Consider the following 20302-nt stretch of genomic DNA (forward strand, 5'->3'; position numbering starts at 1 on the left):
AATACTATTGCCACTACTGCCTTCCACTAATATATGTAAACTCTGTCTGGAAAAAGTCCAGCCACCATTAATAATATAACAAGAACAGTTTCCAGGACATTGATATAACCTGGCAGCCAAGGAGAGTAAACTGGAATATACATGTGTGAATAAAAATCACTTTACTATACTATTTGGTAGGGGTGGTAGCATGTGCTGTGTGGCTGTTGCATTCAAAATGACTGACTGAGTAGAGCTAGGAATGTGCATCAAATTTTGCTTTACACTTGAATATTCCTCTGCACACACTATTCAGATGATTCAAAAGGCTTTTGGGGATGATGCAAATAATAAGTGCAGTGCAAAAAATGTGGCACAAACACTTCAAATGTGGATGAGGATCAGTTGAATGTGATCCACATTCTGGGAGGCCTGCAACATGCAGAACACCTGAGAAGTCAAATGTTGTCCTGGATGAAATCAACAAAGATTGGCAACTGATAGTGCAGGAACTAGAGGTTGATCTGGGGATTCCAAAAACTACTATGTCCCAGATTTTGATACAGAATCTTGGCATGAAACGTGTCATGGCAAAATTTGTTCTGGAGCTTCTGCTACCAGAGCAGAAGAAACATCCTACTGCAGTTGCTAATGGCTTGATTCAAATCACTACCAGTGAACCAGATTTCCTCAAGAAGGTCATAACTGGAGATAAACTGTGGGTCTATGAAGGCCTAGTCATCCCAATTGAAGCTGCTTGGTTCTCCAGCACGTGGCAAAGCGTCAGCAAGATCAAGATCATATTAATTGTGGTTTCTGGTTGGGAAGGTGCTGTCCATCATGAGTACACCCCTTCAGGCCAAACAATTAATAAGGAGTACTACCTCAATTTTCTTCATCATTTGAGAGATGCAATAAGACAAAACAGCTGTAGAAATGGGAAACTGGTGACTGGCAGCTTCATCACAACAATGCATCTCCTAATGCGCCATGTCTAGTGTGGAGTTTTTTGGTGAAACATCGCATCACCCAGGTGACTCACCCCCTCTACAGCCCGGATTTGTCACCTTGTGGCTTCTGGATTTCCCCCAAACTAAAATCACCCTTGAAAAGAAAGAGATTTTAGACTGTCAGTAAGATTCAGGAAAATACCACAGAGCAGCGCAGGGTGAGTCCAACAAAGGATTTTGCAGAGTGTTTTGAACTGTGGAAGAGACACTAGGAGACCTGTGTGAGGTCCCAAAGCTATATAATGGGAATGAGTCATACATTTTACTTATGTTTAAGTAATCATGGCTAATTTCCCTTTTAATGCTTATTACACTACAAAATTTCTTCTGATATTCTTCAGGTTTCTTTCAAAATGAGTACACAAAGTTTATCATAGCGAGAAGGTATAAAAGGGTAAAGCACTAGAACCTAAAAAATAAACAAAGGAAAATTTTATTGTATGATATAAAATCAAAGTACAATTAGTATTGCAAAGTAAAGTCAATCACAGCAAAGCTGCCAACAGCACACATAACAGACACATTTTAACGTTTTCCTGACACATTCATGGAACTGATATGGCAGCAGTCACCAGGGGCTACTCGAAGATGAGCAGTGTATTTGAGGAATTATATTTCATAGTCCTCAATTTGTAACACATGGAGAACAGAATGTGCAAGGCTACATCAGAGTGTCTGTTAAACCACGGAGTCTACCAGTTCAATGTCCCTCATTGCAGACCATGAAAATTGATACATTATTGAGAAGCCACATTTATACAGTCATTATACATGTATGCACACATGTCTATACACAATTACACACACACCCACCAACCTTTCTTTTGCACTTCATCACTAGTCACCAACAGTATACAGTACTGACTTTTAATGGATGAATCTTAATTTTCCCATTTTCTTTTTATCTCTGCCTATGTATAAATTTTACAGAATTATAATACTGATACTGATTCATATAAATTATAGAATTGAATTTTTAAAGTAAACATTATCATGAAAACACTTTCCATATTGTTAGCAGCCAAACTGTCACTGCCATTCCGTATCCACTTTATTTTAGGCACTCATCCATAATTAAAAGGATTATTACTTTTATTGATAATTCTAAGATGAACTACTTTTCCCCTCATTTTTCTCTATATCTAAATAATTTTCTTGGTATAAATATTAAGAGTGGGATTGTTAACATTTTTAATTATCTTGAAATATATATGCACCATTAAAAAAACTTTTTTCTCTGAATTGTTAGTGTTAGTGCCTAATGTTTATATTTTTATGATAAATATTAAAATTTTATTTTTGTAGTTTATTCTTTCTAACAGTTGTCAATAAATACCTAAGGTAAAAATAAGTATATACTAGCATGTTCTAAGGAAAGGGAAGCTGTACAAAATCAAGCTATGCTTAAAGCTTAAAGCATTTTTTATATAAAGTAATTTTTATAATTTGAAGAATATTAAAGCCTCATAATGAACAATTAAGAGGAATATGATCTTCCATGACTCATTCTTCCACACTTTATTCTATGAATATAATTTGATACTTAAATATGACCAAACTACATTTAAATTCCTGAGGCATAAAATCTCTTCATAAGCATGGTTTTGAGCACAGGACAAAATATATTCTATTTAATCATTTCCCTCTTAGTATTCATTTCAGTGCAGTTTTGTAATGAACATGGTAAAATTTTTATTTATATTTCTGATTATTTCTTTAAATTCTTAGAAGTAAAACTAGGGATTATAAGTAGTTTAATAGTTTTTGACATAGAATATCAAATTAACTTTTTTAAAAAGCCATATTAAAGCTTGAAAGAAAACACAACTTTCAAATATGAAGCAAAGGCACTACCTGGAATGTGTCACAAATAGCCCACTGCCATTCTACACACACGAGACAGTTACTCTTCAGCAGTGGGTAACAAAGCCAGAAACAGGAAAGAGCTCAAAGGCAGCAAAGCAGGGAAAGAGGGTAATGGGACCGAGGGCGAAGCAACATCACATGCTCTGTTGTCGCATCATGCTATTATTGCTGGTTGTACATAGTACACTGATGATCTGGCTGGGGAAGGGAGCCGGAAGTGGTCCAAGCTGTTAGTGCCTTCATAACCTTTATGGACATCTAAAGCCTAGGTAGGTTTGGAGGTTAAGGATAACATGAAAACAATGCTATTTTGCTTTTATGAAGAACTTCAGCTCTTGAAAGCAAGTGTAAAATCTGCTTGAGAATTTGGGTAGTCTTAGAACAATTATATCATCCGAGTAATAGGAGAGGAAAAACAGGAACCTCATATCTGGGGTGGATTACCAAGAAATATATGCAGAGAGTCATATTTTTAAAAGATTTTATTTATTTATTTTTAGAGAGAGAGGAAAGGAGGGAGGAAGAGAAGAAAAGAAACATTAACATGTCAGAGAAACTTTGATCAGTTGCTTCTTGCACGCATCCAACCAGGGACCTAGCCTGCAAACCAGGCATGTGCCCTGACCAGGAATCAAACCAGTGACTTTTCAATTCACAGGTCAGCACTCAATCCACTGAGCCATGCCAGCCAGGGCAAAAAGTCATATTTTTATTTTACTAATTCATATTTATATTAATTCCTTTAACCCTTAAACCAATATGTATTGAGCACCTATCAAATGCCAGGCACTGCTCTAAGTGCTGGGAACATAATAATGAATTGGAGAGATCTGGTCCACATCCTTTTGGAGCTCACAGGTTAGTGTAAAAGACTGACTGTTGTCCAGGCAGTTCCATGAGGGGATAACGAGGTCAGTGGGACAGAAAACACAACAGCGTCAACCACCCTGCTAGCACTTTCCTATCTATGCTTTACTTCTTCCATGGGCTTGCACAACAATATTTAATTATATTTCTTTTCTTTGAAAACAGTCAATAAGTTGACTTTCCCCCCCCCCCCAAGGAGATACTCTGCATCTCGAAGGAACAAGAGGAAATTTAAATGTATACTACATAAACTAATTACAATCAACTCTTAATTTTCTGTGGTAGAGAAAGGCAGAGGTGTAATTAAAATCCATGGACATGCCCCTAATGTCATTTCATGGACCAATTTCAATTTCTCATTTAACAAATTTGTTGAGCGCATATTTTTGTAGCCAGGCAGGGGGCAAATGAGGGAACACACCAACTAGATGTACCCTTAAACTTGATAATCTATCCCCTGAAGAAATGAATGTTAACTAAAATTTTCTGGCATTATATAAAGAAAAAAATCTACAGAAAATATAAGTACAGCTAAAACCATCTGATATTTATTGTTTTCAGATTCTAAATGCTTTATTTAGAACTAATATATAGAAAGAGTGACTGAATTGTTTTTACCAAGTCTATGATTAAAACCGAATTGTGAAGCTGCGCATTTAGAAGTGCCTCTAAAAGATAAAATGGAAGACGTCATGCTTTACTTCTATATTTCTATGTGATGACATTAATTGGATGGCTAAACTGAATCTGTACATAAAAAAGCAACTTCTCTGTTTATGAACAGATCAGAAAAAGTGGTTCATAATTCTAATCGTTTTTAAGTGCCAAGTGACTAAGTACTTAGGTAAATGTAAGCTTGCAATTCCCAAATGCATTTTTACTATGTAGAAATACCCGATATAGTAGGCAGTTGGACAGACATGAACAGAGTAGGCATGACAGGCTGGTACAGAATGTCACCAGGGCAGAAAGCCCTGGGTGCCTAGCGACAGACAACCCTGGGCTGGGACCTCATCCCCAGGGTGCACTTTCCTCCCCTAGCATATCACTGGGCATGCAGTATAGATGCCCTTAGAGAAGGAACAGGGGGGCCAAAGAATAGCTTATAGGACTTTCATACAGGATCTTGTAAAACCACTCCCTTAAGCAGTAAGCCCTCAAGACACTGAGGTTCTGACTCATCAAATAATCTTAGGAACAAAGCCTCCGGTCTGTTGACCCCAGTGACGGAGTTTTGGTCAAACTGGAGATAACATTTAGTCTTCAACTGTGTTTTAGTTCCAGGTCCAGTAAAACAGCAAGGCCAGGCGGAGTGATGCCATGGCTGACACCAGGACCAGCTGCAATGACTAGTGACCTTTTGCTGTGAACGCTGATCAATCAGTGGCAACCAGGATTCTGAGAAGACACACAGAGAACACTGATGAATATTTTATTGAGATCCTTCCCTGAGACCTCCAGATAAAAGCCCTTAAGACAAAAGACCCAGTGTGCTCTCTTTCTCTCTCTCTCTCTTTTTCTGGAGTATGCCTGAGCCTTCACTGTCTCCTTTGCTCGGGCATATTTTGTTTGCTTTCTTTCTCCTAAGCTCCAAGATCCCTCCTCTTGCCTCTGTAACTTGTTCCTGAGTGCAGTCAGCCCAGATGGCTCCCTCCTTCTATGGTTCACTTTTTCTATCTCTGTTACTTTTGAAATAAGTAATTCATTTGTATTTGAGTCTTGGGTCTGAATTCTTTCTTAATCAAAACGCAAAGACCAGGACCTAACAACTGCTGCATTTTAACATCAACAATATCCACTGTTCTTTCAAACCTTTAACTGTTTAAAGAAGTCAAGAAGAAAAAGACAGCATGTTGATACCCATTCAACCGAGATCTTTTCCCAAAAGTAGTTACTTTCATCTAGCTGAATACAACCTATGAGGCATGTAACACCCATGGTTGATGAAAAAGTTGTATTAGAAAACACCTTAGACTGAGTAGTTCTCAGAGTGTGATGCCCATAGGCCAGACTTGTAAAATGTTGGGCCCTGCCCCAGCCCTACTGAACCAGAAACTCTGGGTTGGGGCCAAACTGCACTTTAAAAATTTGCCCAAATTTGAGTTTGTTCGGCAGCGGGAGCTGAGAGCTGACCCCAGAGAGCCCTGAGCAGCTCCACCGCCGCCACCAGCCTAGTTACCATCACACCCCAGGAGGAGCCGTAGCTGCCACAGCCGGCCCCAGTCACCATCACTGCAACTATGAGCATGGAGGCCGAGACCCAGCAGCCACCTGCCGCACCGCCCCCCCCCCCCGCCGCCCCCACCCTCAGCGCTGCTGACACCAAGCCCCGCACCACGGGCAGCGGCGGCCCTGCTGGCGGGGACAAGAAGGTCATCTCAACGAAGGTTTTGGGAACAGTAAAATGGTTCAATGTAAGAAAAGGATATGGTTTCATCAACAGGAATGACACCAAGGACGATGTATTTGTGCACCAGACTGCCACACAGAAGAATAACCCCAGGATGCACCTTCGCAGTGTAGGAGATGGAGAGACTGTGGAGTTTGACGTTGTTGAAGGAGAAGAGGGTGCGGAGGCAGCAAACGTTACAGGCCCTGGTGGTGCTCCAGTGGATTCCAGTACAAGGCAGCAAATACGCAGCAGACCGTAACCATTGTAGACGCTATCCACGTCGCAGGGGCCCTCCACGCAGTTACCAGCAGAATTACCAGAATAGTGGAAGTGGGGAAAAGAAATGAGGGATCGGAGGGTGCTCCTGAAGGCCGGGCCCAAGAGCGCCGGCCCTACCGCAGGCGACGGTTCCCACCTTACTATATGCGGAGACCCTACGGGCGTGGACCACAATATTCCAACCCTCCTGTGCAGGGAGAAGTGATGGAGGATGCTGACAACCAGGGTGCAGGAGAACGAGGGAGACCAGTGAGACAGAATATGTATCGGGGCTACAGACCACGATTTCGCAGGGGCCCTCCTCGCCAAAGACAGCCTAGAGAGGACGGCAAGGAAGAAGATAAGGAAAATCAAGGAGATGAGACCCAAGGTCAGCAGCCACCTCAACGTAGGTACCACCACAACGCAGATGCCCAGAAAACCCTAAACCACAAGATGGCAAAGAGACAAAAGCAGCCAATCCACCAGCTGAGAACTCGTCTGCTCCCGAGGCTGAGCAGGGCGGGGCTGAGTAAATGCCGGCTTACTTTAGTCATCCAATGAGAAGAAATGAATATGAAATTCCAGCAATAAGAAATGAACAAAAGATTGGAGCTGAAGACCTTAAGTGCTTGCTTTTTGCCCATTGACCAGATGACTAGAACTATCTGCATTATCTGTGCAGCATGGGGTTTTTATTATTTTTATCTAAAGACGTCTCTTTTTGGTAATGACAAAAGTGTTGTTGTTTTTTTTTTTAAATAAGCCTGTTTTTTCTCAATACACCTTTAAAGGTTTTTAAATTGTTTCATATCTGGTCAAATACTGAGATTTTTAAGAACCTCATTTTTAATTTGTAATAAAAGTTTACAACTTGAGTTTTTTTTTAAAAGTCAACAAACTGCAAGCACCTGTTAATAAAGGTCTTAAATAATTAAAAAGAATTTTGCCCAAATTTGTGAACTACTCCCTTACAAGTGGTGACTGCCTCACCACTGAATGGAAACTGAGTCTTAACAAAACCAGAACTGTTGGAAAGATCTGAAAGTCAAAAGACCTGATTGCCAAGAAGGGCTGATATTGTAGCTCGTGTCCAGGAGCAGGAGAAGACAGATGTCCCAGCTCAAAGCAGTCAGGCAGGAGGAGTCCCACTTACTAAATGGTTAGTCTGTTTTTATTCTTTTCAGTCTTTAACTGACTGGATGAAGGCCACTCACCTTAGGGACGACAATCTGCTTTACTCGGTCTACCAATTCAAACCTTCATCTTATCCAAACCCCCACTCACGGACCACCTAGAATGTTTGAGCAAATATCTGGACACCCCAGAGCCCAGGCAAGCTGACACATAAAATCAACCATCATAGTCATTTTGAAATTTATACTTTGTTTTTCCACCAGACTTATATAAATATTCTTACCAATAGTTTCAAGTGTTTACCACTTTGTTCTTGCTGGACATGATGTGGTTAACACTATCCATTAAACACCTATAAATGTACTGTGAATTACAAACACAGTACATTGGAGACACTAAGAAGACCTGCTGGTTTAGATTAAAAAGCCACTCATCACCATATGTTGGCCAGTCAATGTTCTTTTGCTGTACTGTGTGCATTTTATATATCAACAAAAATTTATTAGTTAAAGGTTCATAATGAGAGCATTTTCTTGTACAGCACCAATTCAACTGGAAATAAATGAAAAGTCCACCCAAACAGTAAAGCATTTTTATCATACACAGTAGTACAGCAAAGTTGTCTAGTCAACAGACCATTTCAGCACCAAGTAGACAGATACTAAATCAGAAGAGAACAAAATTTTCTCAAGGTAGAAGGAATTTCAAATAATCAATAGCAAAAACAGATATTTATGCCAACTCTATTATCTATGAGGTTCTAAATTTAAGATCCCAGGTTCTCCCAAATTAATGCTACAAAACTAAACCTTCCAAATTTGATAGCTTAAAAATATGGTAAAGGCATGCATTCTCTACTTTAAAACTTTGCTACTTCATCAGTTACTAATCAATGTAAATACGAAATCTCTTGTTTAACCTTCACAATTTATAACTCTAGGATGATGAAGAGAGGTTAGAAGTAATCATAACAAGAAGGCTGAAGTGTGTTTTTCCATGTTTTTATACAATGTCATGATTATAGTAAAAGAAAACATATATAGTGCTTATTTTATGCCAGGCATAAAGTGCTGTGCCGTATGTTTTATGCTTTAAAGGGAACTCCTTTATCTTTACAACAAGCTTAGAAGAGAGGTTGTGATATTATTCGAGTGCAAAAATGAACTGTAGCACATAGTCGAGTAGATTGTCTGAGGTCACAGAGGGAAGAAGCAATAAAAGAATGATTTGCACCCTGCCATGTGGCCCCAGGCTCACCCTCTTAACTAGAGAGGCCCATGGCCCAGTAGCAAAGCTTACCCAGTGACTTGGTAAACTGGGAATAAGTGAGTACTTCAAATGAAAACAAACAAAATTCATTTTTGTAAAAAAGTGAAATTAAGTTAAAGTTAGTAAAAGGGATTCCTCCTTTCTACTATACCAAATCACAATGATTTTTTTTTTGCCCTTTACACATATAAAAACTTATGAGTCTTGCAATAGCACTTGCTTTCTATGATGCACCTTTAGGAAGTGTTCGTACCCACATAGTATAGCTAGATTCTGGTAACAATTCTGTGAACACTGCACCCATTTTAGAGGTGAGATGACATGTTTAGGTAAGTTAAAAAAAATAGCTAAGATGGAAAGTATATCTCTCTCTGCCTGAAATAGCCAGAATTCCTTCTGTCACACTGCCTCACCAGGGAATATCTACCTTTGGGTCACATTGCATGCAGAATTTTATCTTCAACATCCTGAAAGCACAAACATATTCAATGAACGAACTAAACTATCAAACATGGAAATAGAAACTAAAAGTCAACAAAATTAGAAAAAAGGTTATATGCCACCACTTGATGCTAAGGTCCAAGCAGAACATTTTATTTTATTTATTTTAAATATTTTATTTATTTACCTCTAGAGGGGAAGGGAGGGAGAGAAGGAGAGAAATAATGTATGGTTGCCTCTCATGCATCTCCTGCTGGGAACTGGACTGCAACCCAGGCCTGTTCTCTGACTGGTAATTGAACCGTGATCCTTTGGTTCATAGGCTCGCACTGAATCCACTGAGCTACACCAGCCAGGTCCAAGGGGAAATTTTTTAAAAGACCATAGATACTTAACAGAGTTTATCTGATGTAATTATTATAAGTAATGGACTGAAATGACACAACTATTTAGAACTGTATTTTAAATATGTACATGGGAAGATTTGGAGAGAAAAGTAAATGACTTGGTGTGCTCCTGACATATGAACAGCTTCCTAGAAAAGAAGGTAATTATGTTTACATTTTGAATAAGGAAGAAAACAATTAGGATAAAGTTTACTTTCTCCAATTAGATTAAACTGACACATCACTATCTTAATCTTTCACAGTAATTTATTTTCAGTCATAGCCAGATCTGGGTCAAAAGGCCTGAAACTTAAGGTGGCTGTCAGTCAGCACATCTGACCTAGTAATTAAATTCAGTATTACTGAGGATTACCTAAAGAAGAAGCAAAACCACACCCATTATTATTTTTTCTTAACTAGCTGCCTAAAGCCAAATTTATCAAGAAAATTGATTCCACATCCAGATTATGGAAATAGCCAGTGACATTTGCATGCCTGAGCAAAAGTTAGAGCTATGGAGATTTTCTTGAGGATGTGTGATTCTGCATAGTAAAAAAAAGAATGCGAAAGTAAGAAAGTAAGCCCTGGCTGGTGTAGCTCAGTGGATTGAGCGCAGGCCTGTGAACCAGAGGATCACAGTTCGATTCCCAGTCAGGGCACATGCCTGGGTTGCAGGCCAGTTCCCTGCAGGCTATTTCCCGGCAGGGGAAGCACTAGAGGCAACCACACATTGATGTTTCTCTCCCTCACTCCTTCCCCTCTAAAGATAAATAAATAAAATCTTTAAAAAAAAGAAAGTAAGAAAGTGAATGACTGAGAGGCAGCAAGTACAAGTTAATGTAGGCAGGCAGAAGAGAGAATGAAAAAAGGAGGTAGTGGGAGAAGGAATGCTATTGGGTTAGGTTTTACAGATGTTTATTTCATGAAGATGCAGAATCTAAATGCATAAAGGAAAACTCTGAGTAGCTTTTGCTCTGGTGTTACATATTAGATAGGTAGGTAGGTAGATAGATAATAGATAGATAGATAGATAGATAGATAGATAGATAGATAGATAGATAGATAGTTAATAGATCTGAAATCTGAATCTCACCTAAGAGTTCCTACATAGCCTCACCACAGATGAGGTAATACACAGGAAATCCCTTGATAAATTGTAAGGCAATAGGCATTCAGGACAAGAAGTAAATCATGACCTCAATAGGTTATAAACAACCCCAGGTTTACAGCCACAATCATTCTTGTTTTCCAAATGGAGATGAAGTTTAATGAGAGGCGCAGAGCATGGCAATGGTGTACCTCAGGACATGAGCATAGGATTGATCCATAAGTCAACTAGTATTATATTCTCATTGACCTAGTTCCCTCTTCAAACTACAGATAATTTTATAGACCACATTTGTTCCTCATAAATCGAGGATATGGTGTATACTAGAACCTGGTAGAAGTTTTAAGGATATTGTTCTCACTGATTCTAAGCCAAAAGTGACCCTATGGGCAAGGGCCACTATTGATGTCATATATTCAGTAATAAGTATATACAATAGAATGAAAAATTAGAAAGGAAAAGTAATATTCTCACAAAATCCCATTATAAAGAATGAGGTAATTTCTCCTCCAAATGATTCTACGGTCTCAGAAGATATAATGCTGTTACAGAAACACAGTTAAACAAACACAGAGCTAAATGAACTCATAATATGCGACTTCTACTAAGGCAGGATGGTATAAAAGGAATATAAGAAAACAAAACAAAACAAAATAAAACGAATGCTCAAGACTTGAACAAATAAGATTGTTGAAATTCTCACACTACTTTCTTAGTGATTCAGGCCTTTTCAACTTTAAGAAGCTGCCTCATATTTGAGGTGCTTGCTATTCTTTACACTCCAAGAATTACTCTTTTCATTTTGAAGTACTATTTTATTGTAAAAGCCAACTTGCAAAATTAATTATTCTCTAAGACAGTGATACTCAACCACTGTGCTGCTAGAATTTTTAAGACATGCAATACCTGGCTATTCAGACAGGGGCACTGGCCTTTTTCCTCTTAGATTGCCAAACAAAAAAAAAATGACAATGGCCAACACAACAACGACTGTCCCGTGGAAGTGAATCCAAATTATACCTACACTTTTTGTCCGGTGTGCCATAGAATTTTAGTAATTAGCTTATGTGTGCCATGAGATGGAAAAGGCTGGAAATCGCTGCTCCAAGGCATCCGTTATTTTATAAAGAGTGTATCTGTGTGGTCACTGTTGCTAAATGCTAAAGAAGCAAGGTTTGAAGGGAAATGACAGATTACTTTATCCCGATCCAATGTCGCAATTTAGTTTAACATAGTCCATACTTTACTGGTGCTTTTAAAAAACCAGGTCTTTTTGTTTTTTCATAAGGTAGGCATATTGCATTCTCCCCAGTCATGCCTAATAAGTATCCTTAGAGAATGTGGTTCTGTGATGAACGAGGATAGTATACAAATGCTAGGGTCAGTGCATTTTAATTTTTGTTAGTCTGTTTAGCATAGCGACAACTACTCTAACAATGAATAGGTAACTAATAGCTGCTTTCTTGTTAACACATTGAGGCATTTTCTTAGTTGAAAAAATAAAACATTCTCTTGCATCAAGTTTTATGCTCTCTGTAGTACTCAAAGTAGGAGGCCAAATGGAGTGATACACTTTTATTTTAGATGCTTAATATAATTTCTCCAGGTTTATGGAAACAAAACTCAGTTTAGAGAAATTTTCCCAACTTTTTCTACAGCTTCCCATCATTCTTTCCCTTTCTTTCTCTCATTTTCATCCCTTCTTTAAAAGTAGCAGATTGACAGGAAAGTATAGGGTGAGCTCTGTGTAGAAATAGTCTCCTTCCTAGACTTTGTCCATTTTTAAAGCCCCTTTTGATTATAGCCCTATGTAAAACATACTTGTGGTAGAGTAATAAATGTCAAGGTCATGTCACTTTGTTGTCCATGTGTGCTATTGATACAGGGTGCAGCGAGGGGGGCCCCCAAAAAAAGATTTAGAATGGTGTCCAGAATTCAAAGTGTATAGGAATATTGGAGAGACATATTAAGATGTCCTCACCGCCCCTCCCCCCCCAGGGGGAAGGGATGAATAGAGCCAGGGCCATTGAGAGCTATTTTGCATAGCAACAGTTTTGGAGCTAACCTCTGGAGGAATGGTTATTTAACATATCTATAACCTTTAACTGGTTTCATAGATATGTTAAATAGCTGTGGCCAAGTTTGGAGCTGGGGAGAGGGGACTGAGGATGGAACTAGGTCAGGATGTAACTAAGGTCTGCTCTCCAGAGTGAGAAGGGCTTGGACTCAGAATGTAACAAGGGGCTGCGCTCCTGAGTGAGAGCGCCTAGATGAGAGCTTGGAAGAGACTGGCTCCAGGACACGAAGGGTCCCCGCTTGGCCAGATGAGAGAGAGCCACGTGGTTTCAGCAGAGTAAGGACCCCCTCTTGGTGAGGTGAAAGAGGGAGCCACGTGGTTTTGGCAGGGTGCAGACCCCCTCTTTCCCAGTTGAAAGGGAAAAACCACGCAGCTTTGCCAGAATGGAGATCCCTGCAGCCAGGTGAAGAAGACAGCCACATGCTTTTGGTGGAGTGCAGACTCCTGCAGCTTTGGTAGAAGAGGCCCACGCGGCTTTGGGGGTGCCCCCTTTGGCTGCGGGGCCTGAAAAGCAACAGAGACTTTGACTGGAACTGGGTACAAAGGACTCTTGCCAGTGGACCATGAGAGGGTACCACAGTACTTTGGATTAACTCGAGATCCTGCACAGTGACACAGCTGACGGTGCCAGTGGCCTGCAACACAGACGTGTGCTCTTTTCCTGATTTACGGTACCCGGAGTTGGGACAGTGGGAGAAGGGAACGCTGTGTGGGTGTAGGTGTACAACCTAAAGGACTTTGATATTTTAGTGGAGGCATTAGGCCTGAATAGCATTAAATAAACATTTTGTTTCCTTTTCACAAATCTCTGGCATTAAGAGATGTCTTTCCAATTGGCGGCGGACAGAAGGGCCCAGTAGATTTTAGTATTTTGTTTTTGGGAGGGGCCCCTGTTGTACAGCAGTTTTGGGCATCCCTAGGTGGGCCAAATATTGTATTGCCCCTCCCTCGGACCTCCTCTTGTTCGGTAACACTATGATTTATCAGTTGTATTGCCCTGGCTCTACTGTTTCTCTTCACACATTATAGGACATGTTGTACTTTCATACAAAAGCTCTGTATCTGTATAACATACACAAATGTATATGGATGGCTATGTCTATACTTGTCCATTTTATAGTAATGTAAGTTATATTTACAAATAAATTTTACATGGCAGATACTAAAGTGGCTTTTACATGCTTTCTAACTTTTCTCTTTAAAAAAATTATTTTTATGGATTATGGTATTACAGTTGTATATATAGATGTGGTCTGTAGTTGTCCACTAGGTACACAGGCTCTGAGATTTCCTGGGTGCTGCAGGCCAAGGTCAGCCCCCCCTTGTGTTCTGCCTGGGGCCACCCTGAATGAGCTATAAGGCAGTCTGAGATGGCTGCTACTTGTACGCCTTGGAGATTTCCAGGTGAAGCTAAATTGTGAATCTAGGCTGGCTGTTGCTAGTGCCAGGCCTGGGGCCACTTAGCAAGTGGTACAGGCCCTGGGGGATTATTGAGACCTTGCAGAGGCCAAATGCTGCATGTTTGATAGGATTTAGGAAGTTGTGAAGCATGAGCCAAAATCATCCATTCATATGGAAAAATCTCAGTTAACAGATTAGTGGGCCTGTAAATTGGGTGGAACAACATCTCAGGGGATCTCCAGGGTGGGACAAATAGTGTTAGCCAGGTTGATGGAGTCTCAGATATGACACTAGCCTGCCAGCAATGTGGCTGTGTGGGGGGGCTCGGGAAGGGACAATGTCCTCTGCCCACCTTTCTGTCTGAGAGAAAACTGTCCCTCAGCACGCTTCTTGATGCCAGTCACTTTAGTTGCCCCCTGTAGGCCACTGGTACCTTTCAAGCCACTGTTCCAGTGCTGGAGAGAATCTGAGTAAGTCTGTGTGTGGGTTCTTTAAGAGGAACTGCTTGGGACTTTAGAAGTTTCTACCATTCACTCAATCCCTGCTGGCTTTTGCAGCCAGAAGTTGTGGGGACTTACTTTCCTGGCACTGAAATCCTGGGCTGGGGGTGCTGGTGTGGAGCTAGGACTCCTTGCTCCCAAGATATTCCTGCACAATTTTTATCCACCACCTGTGGGTGAGGGACAAGCCTGTTCCACATCTTCACCCTTCCTACCAGTGTGGATGGATGTGGTTTCTTTAATGCCATAGTTGTCAGATTTCCATTCAACTCAATTTCTGACAGTTCTGAGTGATGGTTGTTCTATATTTTAGATGTAATTTTCATGTGATTGTGTGAGGAGACTAGCTGTGTTTACCTACGCTGTCATCTTGAATAGAAATACTTTCTAACTTTCATTTTTATTTTTTAAAATTTATTTAACTTTTAAATTAAAGATTTTTAAAAATGAAAGCATTATTTATTAATGCGGTTTTTAAGGAAAGTCATTTAAATGAGTTAGGCATGTAATTATGTGGAGTTTGGCATCCTGTCATTCAAGAAATAGAAAAAATTCAAGTATCCACTACATGTAATATAGCCCTTTCCTTCTCCAAATGCCATAATTTGTATAATAAGTTATATTTGTTTCATCAATAAAATAAGCATTTATCAACCAATTACAGTCTAACACATTACATAAATGACAGTATGTGTGATGGTTACTATTTGTAACCTCACATGATTTTGTTGAAGATAGTATGTCTTTCCATAGGAGTTATTGTATCAATTCAATGGGATTTTTTTTATTAGAAATAAGAGCATTGTCATGTATGACATCATCTCCTCCAATTATCTTATCTTACAGATGAATTATATGGAGAAATGTGGCACCACAGCTGTTAATTGAGTTGACTAAAGTTAACACTGTCAGGTTATCCCTCATAGTCAAGTAGAGGGACTATTATTCTGCCTGGTCCAGAGTCACAAGACCTAGGGGTATATTAGAAGGCCAAGCTGGTATGACATCAAAGACAAAACCAAAGTCTGAGTCCTGGACATGGGCAGGCCAGGAAGCATGGGAAACTTCCAAGAAAGTAGCAAAAAGGAAAATCATATTCAAGTTCAGGGATTAAAAAACTAGAACTGATCCAATGTAGCCTAGGAGGGCAATACTGAGGCTTTTTTTTTTTTTTTTGCTCATGAGATACTATTCATGCACAAAAAGCCTTCCTCATCCTTTACTCAATCGACATTTTTTCCAGTCTACACTCAGTGATCTTATCTTTTTCCTAAGAGTTTTTATTCTTTGTGTCATTCATTTGTAGGAGGACTATATTCTTTTCTAGGATGATGGAGTTTGAGTAAGCTAGCCTTGGGTTATTCTTGTTGTCCTGTGTAATTATTATTACACACCCCTTTCTCCAGAATGCCATGGTTTGGATAATAAGTTATATGGTCAACCCAATTCATGTGGAATCTATTCTTTATTGCTTTGCCCTTCTAGTAATCTCTTCATGTCTGTACCTAATAACAGCCAATACAATTTATAAACTCTCTGAAGAGAGTTTAAGTTAGTATGGTTAATGAGTAGCATGATTAGGTTAGGTTAGTTAGGGTTGTACTCACTTAACATTTAATTTCTTTTGTATACAGAACATTAGATATTAATATAAAACTTAATCTAACCCATACATTTTTCAGTACTGATTATATACAATGGATGCTTGGATTTTTTTCTATCGATTCTTGAGTGATAAGCTGCCAAAGTCCTCATCAATATAAAGTCCTAGCCAATCAGGATACTTTCCAAATTTATAGCATTTACATGGGCTCATTGCATAAATTTTAAGCATATTACCAGAATGAATATAGAAATAATAATTAAATGACTAGAATGTTTTAGTTATCTCCTTGTTATACTTTTAGAATCTGTCATTCTAAATTATAGAGAACATTGCAAAAAAATACAAAGGGGGAACTTTATTCCACTTTTAAAAAGACCTCTCTCCATCCCACCAAAATAATTACAAGAAAGTTATTTCTCCAATCTAATGAAATAACTATTGCACTAAATTTTCAAGCTAAAGTAATTTGCATTCAAAAGCACCATCATCTGCTTAGTCTTGTTTAACTTCTAAACAAAACCATGGTTAGACTATGAGGAGTTAAGTGCATCTACATTGACTGTACGCTACCCTCAGCTATGCAATTCCACTCTCCAAATTTCAGTTAAGATGTCACCTCCATGGTGTGTCTTCCCCTCCTGCCTCTTTTCTTTTTTCCACTTCCTCTCCCCAGGAGAGTTGGGGTCCCCACTTCTGTATTCTTATAGCACTTTTTGCAGATTGATATCATAGCACTTACTACACTGTACTATGTTTTTTTTTCCATGCCTAACTGCCCCACTAGACTGATCTCTTAGGATTTAGGAACAAAATCTTTCTCATCTGTCAATTTGCAGCATCTAGCCCAGTGCCTGGAATATACCATGTTTTTAGTAAATATTTGTTAGAAGAATGAATCAGTGCTTCAGACATTTAAAAGGTTTCATCTGAATATTAAGTAAATTTTACATATAAAAGAAATCACAATCTTAAATGAGCAAACCACTAACCTAACAGACATACACACTTTTTACAAAGTTTGTATTAAAGACAGATCTTTTCAATACACAGAATGCTCAGAATCACAAAGTCATTATGATAAAGAGCAAACAATTTCCAAACAGAAAATCATTTACAAAAGGCAAGTGAGGAAGAAGCACATGCAGCAATTTGAAGCAATGAAGTGAAACCATTAAAACCTAGGCAGTAATACGGATGATGGAGAACTGTGCTCAGAGATAAGGTGCTTTCTTGTTAATAAACCTGTGAGGAAGTTGGACCCTGAATCAGGGCCCAGATGTATTAGTTCTGTCTACATATAGCTGACCCCAGAGGTAATGAACCAAGCAAACAACTCAACAATATCAGCATGGTCACTGCAGTTAAGCAACCAGCGAAAAAAATCAGTCAAACTGGTGATTAGACATTCAACAAACCAAATAAAAACCAGACATTTGGATTGAGATTTTCATTCATCTATCTTTGTATTTTACACGGAAACATAAAGCAAAAAATTAGACTGTGCATTTGTTGCTTTTTCAAACAGTAAGTTATCACAGCCCTCTCTGGATGACTGTGCCATACCACCAGAAAAATGAGGTAATTACAGTTCCCCAGAGCCCTTCAACTGAGGACAATAGCCTAGGAACCATTACCATGGATTAATGTTTACATACATAATCTTCTATGTATGCATAATCTTCAATATTATTTGGGTCTGAAATGGAGTATAATGAGTTATCATTACATTCTTCCTCACTAATTGAAGTTAGGTTTCTTTAGGGGAAATACATAATAAGTGTGCTTATCCTCAAGAGCAAAGTGGGCTCTCTTAGGCCTAAGGCTTGTAAAGTGGGAAGTGAGAGTGATAAAGAGACAATGATCGCTAGCAACTTGGTGTTCATATATTAGCACTAGATGGGGCCACCTTCTTATCTACTTCCTGCTTCTAAGCAGGATTATGTCCACAACATTTCCACTGTGAGGGACAATCCTGATCTTAATACCCTCCAAAGGAGATTTAAACACTTTCACTTGAGTTTTGACCACATTCATAATCAAGTCATTCTTTGTAGAGTTGACCTAAATCCCTCTTAACCCAGTAGGAATTCATTTCCTCGGTGTGCTCCTTAGAAGAGCAAGCTTATCATACCCTTCCATGTACTCTTTCAGACACTTGGTTAATAAGTCTCAGGTTTAGAGCAGGCCTGAGAGGGTGGGGATAAGCACAAACTCAATAGATCTTGAGGCAAGCCTATGCTTAGAGGGTGGTCCTAAAAGTCACTCTTAATTCTCTGGGTCCTCACAATGACAAGCCATGACAGAGGGAGTGGGACTTCATGGGATCATCTCATTGAGTCTGATACTGGTATCCTGGACATAAAAATTTTAGTTGGTGAGATTATCCTGCTTATTGCACAATGCATCATGCCTGCTCCCCAACCCCAGACTGTCCTGGTCCTCATTAAATGCTAGTAGCACACACTCCCCAGTCATTGTGGCAACCAGAAATGCATTCTCCATGTCCACATTTCCAGGTGTCCCATACTGGGGTCAAACTGCCTCTGTCTGAGACCTGCAGGTCAGTAACCTCTAATTTATACTAAGGTTTATACTAATCAATTGGGTTAGAATCAAATGGTTTGTAGATGCACTAAAAGAAAAGTCAGTAGTTTTCTTTGTTAAATTCCCACTTCTTTCCCTTTATATTCTAGGTCTGTTATAAGCCATAAAGGATCAAGTTAATAATAACAATCATTCTCAGTTACTGTCAATTACCTATCAGATTTTCTGCTTGCCATTTCTTAAGTGTTACATTATTTAATATGTAACAAAAAACACATTTAGGTAAGAAAAGATATCCTCATTTTAACTATGGAGACAATGATCAGAGTGGTCCACAGACCTGTTCTAATGCACCCAGATGAGAACTGACAAGATGACACAAACATCTTCCTGACTCCAAAACCCTTTTTATTTTTAGAATGACAGTCTGTTATATATGTTGTCATGTACTCACATACACGGGTCCTAGGCACCGGAAGGAAAGCTGGGCAGAAGATAACAGCACACATGTGATGGGGGTATAGCAGGCATGCATGAGGCCACTCAAACTTGACAGAGTGAGGAGGGCAGCTAGCCAGGTGAGTGCCCCAGAAAAAGAACAAAGGCAGTGGAGTCACAGAGAAAGAAGAGTAGGAATTTTCATAAATGTATTGTAAAAATTTTAGGTATTAATTGAGAAACTTCAGAATCACAACCCTCATAACTGCTTAACCACACTAACATCTTACTGAAGTAGTAAAGATGTTTAAAATGATTAGTTGTAGGGCAATGATCAAAATGTAATGACCAAGTAAATGTTTAAAAAATTCCTATAATCACAACAATTTCTTCCTGACTGAAGAGATAACATTTGATTCCTATCACAAAATTAATATATTAATCCTGAAGTATAGCTAGAAATTATATACACTATAAGTGCTAGTAAGAGTGTATACTTCCATGTCCCATGAGGAAATAAAATGTTAGAATCAAGATATACACGAAACTGCTCAGATAAATAATATTTATCTGTCCATAAATAAAATTTTTAGACATAAATGTTTAACTTTTCTTTATTTGAAAAAATGTGGGTTTTTGAGTTTATTTCATTGGTGAACTCTTAAAAGGGCCTCTTAGTTTTCTACATGATATTAAAACAAAATGAGAAAGATAAAATTAACCCAGATTTTTTAATTTGAAACTTTTTTTATTGTACAGTTAGTCCTACTTTCAACCTTAAATCCTTTGTGGTTAAAAATAATAAGCAAATTTAGAAATAAAAATAAGTAAATTAATGGGAGAATATTGGCTAAATTTGTAAGAATTAACTTACAATAAATTTAGGAATGAATATGTGTAAGGAAATATGGACATAAAGTACCAATCATTTAGGTAGGCAAGAATTCATGAACAGCTCAATGGTGTTAAAGCTGGTTGTGGAGGGGCCTGGCCCAGTAGTTAAGTTGGTGAGAGTATCATCCT

General features: G+C 38.9%; 1 protein-coding gene and 1 pseudogene across 3 annotated transcripts in view; one reads left to right on the forward strand and one right to left on the reverse strand.

The window, feature by feature from the left end:
* Positions 1 to 20302, reverse strand: part of MAGI2 (membrane associated guanylate kinase, WW and PDZ domain containing 2) — a 1409833-nt gene that overhangs the window by 632498 nt on the left and 757033 nt on the right. The window lies entirely within an intron of this gene.
* LOC119061622 (Y-box-binding protein 1-like) lies at positions 5852 to 6910 on the forward strand (annotated as a pseudogene).

The sequence above is a fragment of the Artibeus jamaicensis genome, unplaced genomic scaffold, assembly GCF_021234435.1.
Source record: "Artibeus jamaicensis isolate MK-2021 breed Jamaican fruit bat unplaced genomic scaffold, CSHL_Jam_final contig_518, whole genome shotgun sequence".
NCBI classification, from domain to species: domain Eukaryota; kingdom Metazoa; phylum Chordata; class Mammalia; order Chiroptera; family Phyllostomidae; genus Artibeus; species Artibeus jamaicensis.